This window comes from Solea senegalensis, linkage group LG13 (genome assembly GCF_019176455.1).
Source record: "Solea senegalensis isolate Sse05_10M linkage group LG13, IFAPA_SoseM_1, whole genome shotgun sequence".
NCBI lineage: Eukaryota > Metazoa > Chordata > Actinopteri > Pleuronectiformes > Soleidae > Solea > Solea senegalensis.
In genome coordinates this window covers 14,737,335-14,749,543 of record NC_058033.1, presented here as the reverse complement: position 1 = coordinate 14,749,543, position 12,209 = coordinate 14,737,335, and the positions used below count along the sequence as shown (strand labels likewise).

Genomic DNA, 12,209 nt, shown 5'->3' with positions numbered 1-12,209 from the left:
GGTGAGACTTTAGGGCTTCCTGTTGGTCAACACTTCGTCTACCTTGACCTTGTCTTGTGTGATTACCTTGAGTGTTTGCACCTGGTGTTATTCCCTGATTGTCAGCACCTGGTTCCCTTTCCTCCTCTTAAGTCACTCATTTCCCTTTGTCCTTTGGCGTTTTCGTCTCCATGTTCATGTTTAGAGTTACGATCCAAGTTGATCTAGTTTACCTTTTCTGGTTATAGGTTTGTTTTTTCGCCTTTTCTCTTGCCTTTGGCGTTCTTTTAATTTATCTCTTTTAAGTATCGGCTTAAATTACAAAGAAGCAAACAAATACATTATTTATTATTATTATTCAGTCGAGCATTACATTAAATTTTTTATACAATGTTAACCTCTACAGAATTGATGGCAGAAAACAACAAACTATTTAGGCAAGGGCTTTGCTTTGCGGAGGCCTCCGTCTTTTACCACCATGTTTCTGGATTTATTTCAATAATATGTTCATCTATCGATTATTTTCTCAATTATTCGATTCATTTGGTCCATAAAATGTCAAAAATGTTTTTGGTGTTTCCCAAAACCTGAAATGATGATAATGTCTGAAATGTTTTGGTTGTATGGAGCAAAGAAACCAGAAAATATTCACATTTAAGCTATTAAATCACTTATATTTGTACAATCCATTATGTTTCTACAGCTCAAATAGACAAACCACCATCATTTTGTCATTACAATTGTTACACACTTGACCTTCAAGATGTGTAAAGCATTGTCATAATTTAACTTTTTATAATGTACATTAGGGCTGGGTGATATAGTCAAAACATCATCTCAATTAAAAATAGTCAATCAATCAATAACAGCATGAAATGAGAGAAAGATTAAACATATTGAAATATGTGGTCAAATGGGTTTACACGTGGATGTTGAATTTATTTTACATTTTTACGGGAAAAAAGAATGACATTGCGGTACATATTGTTATTGAGTTAATGCTCAGCCCCTGTGGCGAATAATATTGACTCTTCCAAGCAATTGTCCAAATCGGCTTCTGAAATGACAAACCAATATTCCCCAATGTATCATAAGTGTCATGGTTTAAGGATGGATGCACACATAAAAAAGAAGCACACATAAAAACATTTAAAGCTGCACCATTTAACTTAGTGGACAAAAGCGGCAAACTGTAAAGGGATCAATGACAACACAGAATTATATAGAGCCTCCGGTCCAGTTCTGACTGTGCATTCAACTGTCCAGAAAATGTTCACTTTAAAATCTACAACGTTCTTTTCTCAGCATGAAAATGAGCTTTATAAAAAAAAAAAGTCAAAAAGTATAAAATAAAAACTACAAAATGATTTGCTTTCTTGTGCTTTCGATGAACAATACGCAGTAGACCGGGAGTCGACTGTTCGCACCAGCTTTATAAAGAGCTGTGGATTTGTGAAGCAAAGCAGCACAAATAAAGCTGCACCTCTCTTGTGCTTATAACGCATGAGAGCATTTGGCCACAGTGACACTCGGAGTACGTACATATGCAATATTTATACGAGGCTGTAGACCGGCGTCTTCTACTACAGCAGTCTGAGTTATAGAGTCACTGAGGGAGTCCACAGATTGGAGGAGGAGGCCAAAATATTCAGGGACAAGCATATGGGAGAACATTTTACTGGACTACAGGTCTACTACTCCAGAGTAGGATGAAGGGGTCAGTCATGTTTGTTCACTGGGGTTGTGATGAAGGGTTGGGAACTTAAATATAGTTGGTAAATAACCTTGGCAACAGCAAACAACAATCGCATTTGATGCAAATACAGTTGAAAGTCAATGCTGTTCCTCGATCACAGGCACATGGGCTATTGAGGCCACACCCCCTACATGCACTGTGCCTTCCTCCATCACATGCACAGATGATGTCAAACAAATCTGGTGTATGAATCTACACTATTAAGCCCAACATTCATGTTTTTATAGCGCTTAATTAAAGAATGCATTATTCAATGAAAGAATTGAACATTGATAAAGCGTTGACAAATTTGTATATGGTTTCTTTAAAGTATCCACATTTTCCAGTTAATCCCAATTTGGAATTTGGAAGTTCCCCCTTTGCAACCCCTAGTCCCCAAGTATAAAAGGATTTGGACACGGTGTGTGTAAATGATGTGCAGTATCTTTGTTTGTGTGACGTGTAAAATGGGATCAGATTTGTGACAAATGACTGAATCATTATTGTGGCATTGTGTCATTTATAGTAGACATGTTCACGAATATGAGTGTTGTGTTATAGAGTCAAGGGAAATATCTTGGACAATCAAGAGAAGCAGGCACAACGCCTGAGGCATGATGCTCATAAATTACATTAATGTGTGTGGGGATTTTTGTTGTTTTTTTTACATGGGCGAACTGTTTTCATGTAAGTCATCCATGCGTGACAAAAGTATCCAAACTAATTTTACATAATGACAAATTCAGACATGGCACTGAGAAAGAAAGCATGCAAACAGGACTAATGTGCTTCCTTCTGTGACATTAGAGGGTTTCATAGTGTTGGCGCTGTCGCTTCTAATTTATGTGAAAACAACGGATTGTACTAAAGGAGAGAGTCAATAGTTAATCTCCACCGACTCATGAAGGTGATACAGATAAATCCTATCAGACATTTAAGATCGCCCCCTCTATATACACCTTTCTGTCCAGATGTTTATTTGTTGAGGGGGTAATGACAGACTGTCTCCATACAGTTAATAAAGAGAAAGTGTGTGTGTGTGTTTTAGTGTGACTTAACGTTTGATAAATGTACTGCTGATTTGAGTTAATGAAAAACATTACAGTGAAGGCCCAAGTCTGGTCCTCCAAGGGCCACTCAGGGAAGTCTTCAATTTCACAGCCACGCACATGGGATGACGCCATTACACTGCAGCGTGCTGGGCACACTTGTATAAAGATGAAGAAATATTGATGACAAGCATTAAAGTGATTCATGTGGACGCAGAGTATAGAGGAATCTGGAACTCACGTAGTGTTTTCTGCCATTCTGCCATTTTCTTCCCATTTCCGATATTGTGCTCGACTGAAAAACAAACAAAAAAACGGTTAACGAGTGTTGATTTTTCCATCTCACGCAAGTTACATGAACCGAAAGTTGCGTAACTGGAAAGTGGCCTGTGACAGGGAGACGCTGGAAGTAAGAGGGTATCATTAAAATAACCTCTGTTTTGAAGGATCAATGCAGCACTTGGGGAATAAAAGCACTTAAAGAACGTAAATTCGATGACAGTGAATGCAAAGAAAAATTCACTATGAATGTCTTTCTGCAAGTTATGTGGTGTAATGAAGCCTTAATACGATCCCTACACATTTGGATCACACTACACACTTCCCCACAGAGTGACTATACAATTGTTTAAAAAAATAAAAAATAAAAAAGCCACATGTATCACCGTCAAAACCTAATCAATTCTTCTATGCTGCATATCGTACAGTCCAGAGAATTCACATTTAGAGTTATGCTGCTCATAACTAGACGAACAAACATGCCAATAACATAAAATAAAATAGTGATGTGATGTTGTTAGTGGAGGTATTAAAAGTACTGTTAATCCTTTAGTTTAACATTTTGTTTATCAGATTAAAGACAACAAAATCTCTATTTTTAGACCTCTCTTTTAGTAATAATTAATTTACATCACCACCATCCAACTGCCGTCTTTTCCCAATATAACACATATATATAGTTTGTCATTGATAATTGTTTGTCGTCAATAAAAATGTACTCCCCATTTACGTCTGGTTTTATGTGGAACGCTTCCGTTTGGTACAATATGGCACATGTTTTTTTGCGTTTCCATTAAGAATAGGACCAAAATAATCAGCCCTTTTGTTCCATTTTGACACCCTTCCTTTGGGGGTACCAGAAAAACACCCCTGATAAAACTGATAAAAATTCCAGGGAAGTCAACGCGGTTTTATTTTATTATCTTGTCACTTCCTGAAAAAGAAACCAGCACCAATTCTCTGCACAGCAGACACTGAGAGTGATGAACTCCACCACAACGGAATCACATTAGACAGCCTGATGCCAAATTATCTGAAATCCATTAGGAGGGGGGGGGACAATGGCAGCTGCTGTGAGGCCACTGCCAAACTAAACACATTCCATTACTGCGGGGAATAAAGCATCGGATGATCACGATGGACAAATCGAAAAATGCAGCAACCAAGCTGATGTGCAGGAAGTAAATCAACATTTACTTCCTGATCATGTTAGTTTCATCGCGGCAATATCATATGTATGAGTGTAAAAGATATTGTTTTCACGTTGGCATTTCTTTGAATTATAATTTATACCTCGCAAGCCGGGTTTGTGAGGTATAAACTATGTGTGTATTATACATGTTATTATCAGATTAAAGAAGAAAAGGAACTTTTTTTTAAGAAAAAAAACAAACAACATATATAGGTCATCTGCCACAGAAAACTCCCGTAAAAGTTGAGTACACAGTGTGAAAGAACTTTTTTTCAACCTCTACCAGAGACCTAAATCAAAAAAAATAGGCTAAAAAGAAACCAGCAGTTCTCATAGCTCACTATTCTTTTAAATAAATGGCATGCTTGGAATTCTTATACTCCTTTCATCCAACAACCAAATGGGAAAATGCTCCAAAAAAACAACACACGGGTAAAAAAGCGCAGCATATTAGCAGAAATCGAGAGCGAGCGCATGCAGAGGAAGAAAGCGCAAGTCATTTTCTCTCTGTGGCAGCGAGAGAAAATATATCTGTTTGCAGCTATTTTGCCAAGTGCAGCAGCTAATTTAGTCACAACTGAAGTGAAGCAGCGCTGTCGCAGTTCCCGCAGTGTTTTCCGAGGCTGCACAGTAGTACACTTACTGGACAAGGAGAGTCTTCTTTCTCCTCCTCTGAGCATGAACTTGGGTCAACAAATGCCTGAGGCAGGATCTGAAGAGCCGAGTCCAACAGGAAGAGCGGCTGAGCACTGGATATTCCTCAAAAATGCCCACAAATTATTAAAAATGATTAACTTTGCGATATAATTGTCGTCTTTTTCTTCTTCCTCCTCCTTTTTTTTTATTTGGCACTTGGCAAACAGCTTGTAAATTCATCCTGTTTGTGGATCAAACCTGTTCCCATCAGTGTCCACTTCCACGTTGATTCCACGCTCATTTGAGGATCCTCGTTCCTGTCTGCCTGTCTTGTGCTTATTGTTTTAAATAAAGACTGTTACTCTTGCTAATGAGGGCTATTGAGCACTAGTGGCACTTTGAATACTTCCGCATGTCCACCGCGACTTTATGCATGGATGTAATTCATTTTAAATGCCCATATAGACTCTTCTTGTTTTCCTGGCACTCTCTTTTGTCCGTCATCGCACGCTCTCCCTCGAGTTGATCCGCCGATGCTCACATTGACGGCTGCCGTTAGGAATGTGCCCATAATGCAGTTCAGCAACACTTGATGCCGCTCCAATCAAAGTGAGTGAGGAGAGTTTCAGCTGAAGCCTCCACCACGCATGTGTGAGTCCGCCATAAGTCATTTTGCAGCATCTGGAAGCCTCTGAAAGCCTCATGCCCACAGATGCTATCATCTTTAATGGCGCCCATTCAAGTTGTGAAGTGCACCACTCGTCTGTGTCAACTGTGACACAGACGACGGCCTTCTTCACTTCTTTCCCTTCTCACGGTTTCAACCTCTCTTGTTGTACCAATGGTGCCACCGGTGTGCAAATGTAATCCCCCCGTGGACAGGATTCTTTCCGATAATCCAGTCTATTCAAGAGCAACACAAGTGACAGTGCTGGGAAAATACCCCGCACAATTTGACATTCAGTCAGACACTTGAAATAACACAACTGTCATTTCAGTGTTACGTGTGCTCCTCTTCCATGACTGTACACTACAGTTTCACAATGTTTCACGATATATCTGAGAGTTCTTGATTATCAAAGACCTACAGACACCGGAGTTCTTCCTTGTCCTGTTTTCCCTCCTCTGTGATTCACCTGCGTTCAGTTATCCCTCGGGTATAGTCTCTGTGCTGACCAGTGTCTCTTTTGGTTTATCCTGTGTTCTGGTCCCTGTTCCTGCTCTCTGTGTTTCTCTGTCTGTGTATTGCCTGTGTTTTGTTTTTTTTTAAATCACGCAGGAATTTGCATCCCTGCCCAAATTAAAGCAGACAAAGAAGAGATTACCTGGGCTGGGCCTTGTTTTTCCACCACTGCCTGCAATGCAGTCATTTGACTAAATGTTGATTTTACACATTCCCACTGGTCAACAATCATTTTGTCCAATGTAAAAATAATATAAAAAATATAAACAAGAGCACATTGTGTCACGGTGCTGTCAACATCTTCCCTAATCCAGAATCTAGTGTGAGACTGGACTTTCCAACATTGGTTTACTTGTTTTCTTTTTCCTCCAGGGCTCCTCTGTTTTGATGTCACCTTGTAATATTAGTTCTTGCCTTGTTTACTGGATCTGGGTTTGACAAGTTATACTGTGGGAGATACCACAGTTGTCCCCCATGCTTGCTTCTTCACCGTTATTAGTGCAGATACGAGACCTCCCAGCAGATAGTGTGCCTGAAGGGTTTGTGTCAGAGTATGTTGTGTTTTTTCCTTTGTTGCTTATTGTGCGTACTAGTGAAACACGATTCCTCTTCTCTGTTGCTCTAGATAAAAAAAAAAAAAAGTGATGGATGATTTGTATTAACTGGAAACATCATTGTTTCATTGTGAAAAAAAAATACACAAGTGGAACCGTCACTGGAAAATCTGCTGTCTCTGTCAACTTTTGGCTAACTTCCTGTCTCGTGGGCGTGTTTAATGGGCAGAGAGAACTTCCTCTTTGTGGATTTTTTTTTTACTCCGCATTGGATCAAATGTTGTGGGATGCTGGAAAGGTTTCTCCTAAATGTACTATAAGACACTGGATTAAGTGGATACTGGATAAAGTTACCGAAATTGATCATTGAACATTTTCAATTCAACATTGATCATTAATTGAGCATTTGTCAGAATATTTATATTAAAACACAAATGTGGTCTTGTCATCTTTAAAACATTGGTCCCCATGCCAAAGTCTGGGAAACACTGCACCGAGACTTGTGTAAGTGTCTGACTCAGGGAAAATATCTATTTCATTTAATAAAGTCTTTATGCTCTTCTGAGATAGCTGTGTATTTTCCTGTTCCATTCACTGACCCTATACCTTCAAGTTATTTGGAGCCACCCTGGAGAGAACAACCTCCCATTCTGAAAGGTGCTGAAAATTGCTGACAGTATACAGAGCTAATTAGCACAAATTTAGTCTTGCACCGCTTTAATGTGTTTGTCCATTGTGATATACTCACTAGCAGCATTACAAGGGAAAACCTGTTCACCTGTGTGTTAATGCAAATATCTAATCAACCAATCACACTGCAGCAATTCAATGTATTTAGAAATCCACATACTGTAAATCTACATACTTCCCATGTTCAACCTTTGTTTATTTATACTGTAAATATCAAGTTCATACTGTGTATACTCTACAAACTGTCTACAATGTACATTCCACATTCTATTTTAACTCATTTGATAGGTTTGGTAACGCATGTTTGTTGTTTATTATCTTTATCTTTACTGTCTTTGCTGCTGTAACACTGTAAATGTCCCCTCTGCGGGACAAATAAAGGACTATCTTATCTTAAATGGTCAAGACACATTGCTGATGTTCAAACTGAGCATCAGAGTGGCAAAGACACGTGATCCAAGTGACTTAGAACACGTTTTAGCGTGGATGTTTGGTGCCAGCTGACTGAAAAGGGTTTGTTGATGCTCAAATAACCATGTGTTCCACCCAAGTTATGCAGAACATGTCAGACATTGGGATATAGCAGCAGAAGACCTCTCCTGCCACTTTATTTGGCGCCCTGTGTATCTATTAAAGTGGCCAGTGTGTGGAAATAATGATATTTGAAAGAAAGCAACAAAGTTCCAGCCTGTGAGTACTTTTTATTATGTGCAGGCTTCACTGCAGGTCTGTAGTTGATGGGAATGATTGAAAACTGGGCTGCAGTGATCCATGACTTTTGGCCAGAGGCATATTTTCATTCCCCTTACTTCCAACACATTTGCTCAGACAATACACATATTTGGAAGTTAGCCTCCGTTTTGATCTCAAGTACCTCTAAGATGTTGTGACTGTGTCTCTCACGGCTTTGACAATGACAAGCTGACAATCTGTCACAGACAGCTGTCGGAAATAGTCAAGTTTACACAAGAGGGCTTGTCTGGGATGTCCAGGATTTCAATCTGAGTCGAGGATTGTCATTGCCACATGTAATTTCACTGCTGCACACGGGGCCGTAAAAGGAAACCGTTGTTTCAGATGATTTCGTGAGAAGCTCCCAACTCGAGATAATAGTGTTTGATGGTTTGTCATTTTTATATGCAGAAGAGGAGATTGGCTCGTAATCTATGATGATTTCTCAAGCATACAGGAGCAGAGCTACTGGTGTAAACATTACAATGAGGCCATTAATCTGCCTTTCAGGTCTGACGCGCCACTCTGCTGCTGCTGCTGCTGCTGCACACAAAGAACACGCAGCTTCAGCTTGGAAATAAAAATGACCTGAAAGAAACTTGAGTCAAAAAAAGGTTCACTTGTAGGGAGGATGAGACAATGACACAGCTAAAATGTTATAGCACTTTTCCATTATACTCTTCTAGCACTACTTGGCTTCACCTCTGCTGGGTTCGGGTATCAGGCACGTCACTTTCCATTACTTCATAGTACCTCCTCAATGTGGGCGGGGTCGTCATACCACGGCTGTGCATCATTTCTCTCGCAAGTAGTCCTCCGCCCTCCCCCTCCATCTTCAGAGTTTTTCATAGTTTGGAGCAGACGCTGTAAAAAGAAAACAAATCCATAAAAAAAATGGACAAACTCAAACTGAAAATGCGGGCCGAAAGAAATGGAAGCAATTACAGGTGGAGGCCCAAAAGTGCTCCGTGATAACAAGCATGTTTGCTACTCTGACTCTGTGCAGCATCAGGAGGAAGAACAAGAAAGGGAGGAAACCAAAGAAAAGGGGACAGGGAGACCGTGACAGGGACAAGAGGGACAGAGTGACATGATGTTAAGGAGGAGGCCAGCTGACCGTCTTGCCTGTGCCTGGTACATGATAATCTTAGATGAGCCCCCAACTCGTGGCTTTCTGAGAGTAGTAGGAAATAAATTAATGTTTAGCATTTAAAAACAGGGCTCATGTTGTATTCTGTCTCCTCCTCATCCTTTCTCTTACTCTCTACTCCCCTGCTCTTTTCTTTAGATTTTTCCTCCTTCTTCCTCTCATAAAGTTTTGTTTTATTTTATATTGGATATTTTCATCCAATCTGTGGAATCTAGTGTACTAGTTCACTTTTCCTCTACTTCTTAGGATAAAACATGGTAGGAAAAATAAGGCCTTTTTTGAGCTGCTATATAATAGCACTACCAAATTAAGTGTCTCTGATCATCCTGTCTCTGACAGGGCAGCGAGCCCCTCCCACTCCACTGTGACTGTCATCTGTCGAGTGGGCTCTCTCTTGCCGCTTTTCCACTACATGGTCCCGTCATGTAGTGGAAAATGGTCCCGATCAGAGACACTTCATTTGGCCAACTAAAGTGAACATGTGATGGCAAAATTAATATTAAGCATTCCACAGAAACAGCCGGAAAGGGACATCATTCTGGACCTGCAGTATCCTGACATCTTCAACTTCCTGATTAACTTCCCTTCTTCTTACTCTAGAGTCACTGAAAGTTTACAAGAGCTCGGAGGGAAACAAATGGACCCAATCTGGCTTTGTGACAAACATGTTGTCACTTATTTACCGAGAGTTAGCTACAAAATCCTTTGCTTGTGTTTGTCGCTCCATCTTCTTCTGCTCGTTCACCTCTGTCGTCTCTATGGATCTGTGGGGATCCGGTTAACGCTCTCCCCCGTTAGCCTGTCTCTCAGCGTTTATTTTCAGCTGGATCCGTTCACTTTCACAATGGAAAATCTCAAAATGCAGTATACATTTCAAGCAAAAGTCATCAGAAATACAGTCACTGATCAAATACCTAGCAATTTCTACATCATAGAGCATCAGCATCAGGTGGCCAGAAGGTGGAGTAAGGAGAGAACTGGGAGCAAAACCAATGATGTCGTGACAGAGTCAAAGGACCTCAGGCAACTTCCAACCTCGGGGTCTGGGAAGCCCCGACTTCTGAGCCAAAGGTGTTGCCCTCATCCTCCTGCCCACCACCAAGAAACAGTTGCAAGTTGGCAGCTCTTTGGTGCTTCGGGTTGATGATGCTCAGCTAAATGTGCTACATTACCTGCAGAGGAAACGTTGACACCTGCTAGATACCGAGGAGGGATGCGCCCTTTTCATTTCCATCTCGCAGCGGCTCTCCAACCGGTTCTCCCTTTCCCTGTTGCAGATGGAGTTCACACCAGTGATGTTAGTCACTAGATGCTGTTTGCAGAGGAACAGAGCTCAAATGCATCTGCGATGTCATGTAAAAAGGTACATTTTCAGTGAGGGATTTAAAGATGAACAGATGCCATGGATGACTTTGCCTCCGTGTGAGATAGGTCCAACCAACCTTATCATTTAGGACATTATCGTTGTAATGTTCAGAGCTACAGAGAGCTGCACCAAAATACAGTAAGTCAGTTGTCAGGTTCAGAAATGCAGCACAGACATAACAAGATTGTGAAACTGAAACTCAGTATAGCACTGAGTAGAGATCCATTCAAGGGAGTGAGGTGGAATATGGAACTGATTAAAAATCAGACTCTTCTCAGTCCTCACGCTGTCTGCAGGAGATTAATTTTAAACTCTACCCATGATGCTCAGCCTGGGCTTTGCATCGATTAGTGAGGTAAAATTGACTATGTTGGCATGTTTCTGTGTCGCACACTTGACAGTCGTGGTACATTAGCCATGCAGTGGTAAGCTCACTGTCATATATCCCCTGCAGTCAGAATCCTCATGGAGGAAACTACTCAACAGCTGTACTTGTCCTTGAGAAGATAACACAGTGAGAGCTGAGGAAACAGAAACAGAAAGGTGATGAGAGGAACTGACATACAGCTTGTAGACTGGGAAGATGCACGGCATGGTCCCAAATTTAAATATTTCCATACAGTACTTGTGCAGTTTGTTGCAACGGCTGCAGGATAGGATTGCAATGAAATGAATTACATTAACATACAACTCATAAATATAGCTTTAATCTTTTCCCACACAGAGGGAGACATATTGTTCTTCACTCAGTATGTTTTCATGCATAGTTAAGTTGAGCTACAGTTGTAGCTCAGCTCAACGTTCAGTTGGACCACAGCCCTTGTCCCAGTATACAAACACTAATGGGGAATCAATTTATCGAATGCCGTGTGTCCCCCTCCATTATGCTAGGCGGCTATACGCCCCATTTCAGCTTGTTAGTATTATACAGGCCCCAATTTAGCTGGTGGCTAGTTGTTAGCATGTCATTTACCATTGTGAGTCATACCATCCTCTAACACAACAGAAGAGAAGTCTCCTCATCAGTCCAAAAAGTGTACTGGCTTGGATTTCATTCTTTTTTTGTCATTTATTTTAATATTTCTGGATTTAAGCTGGGGGACGTGGGAACTGCGGTTCATGCACAGATCAAGCCCCAGGGCCAGCTTGAGTGCGACTTTGATCCGGCTCAACATATACATGCAGTAAATTGACTCCTCGTCCCATTATTTGTTGTTTGCCTGACTTTGACTAATTTAATCTGGTACCATTTCAGTCAAACTAAAATGTTTACATATATATTTTTTCAGTCATAAGTTTGACTTTAGTCAGACTAACACAATAATTGTTTTGTTTTTTTTTAATCCCATGTAAATGTAGGGACTGCTTGGACTGGGCCCCTGTCAGCGCTGACTGACATACAGATTAAAGGCTGCTTCAGTGAGCTAAGCACACATGATTGTCTTGACAGTGGCTACCTTTTTGGTTAGTGTTTTTATCATGTGTGTGCCTAAAGTCAGCCCACATCACATCTCCTGAGATGATACTCTGACATACTTACCCATTCTGCCTCAAAGCTACCTCCCCCATTCATCCCCAAGGAGATGCATGGATGAGCAAGCTCATTCTCCTCATGGGGTGTTCCCCATGCATGACTGATGTTTAGATTAATATTCTTGACTGAT

General features: G+C 40.7%; 1 long non-coding RNA gene across 1 annotated transcript; it reads right to left on the bottom strand.

Moving 5' to 3' along the window:
• Window positions 1–635: 635 nt before the first annotated feature.
• Window positions 636–6,172, bottom strand: LOC122779750. Its single transcript, XR_006361602.1, has 2 exons — window positions 4,878–6,172; window positions 636–1,036 (listed from the first exon to the last, which is right to left on the bottom strand). It is a non-coding gene; the product is annotated as an uncharacterized LOC122779750 (long non-coding RNA).
• Between the last annotated feature and the right edge of the window lie 6,037 nt (window positions 6,173–12,209).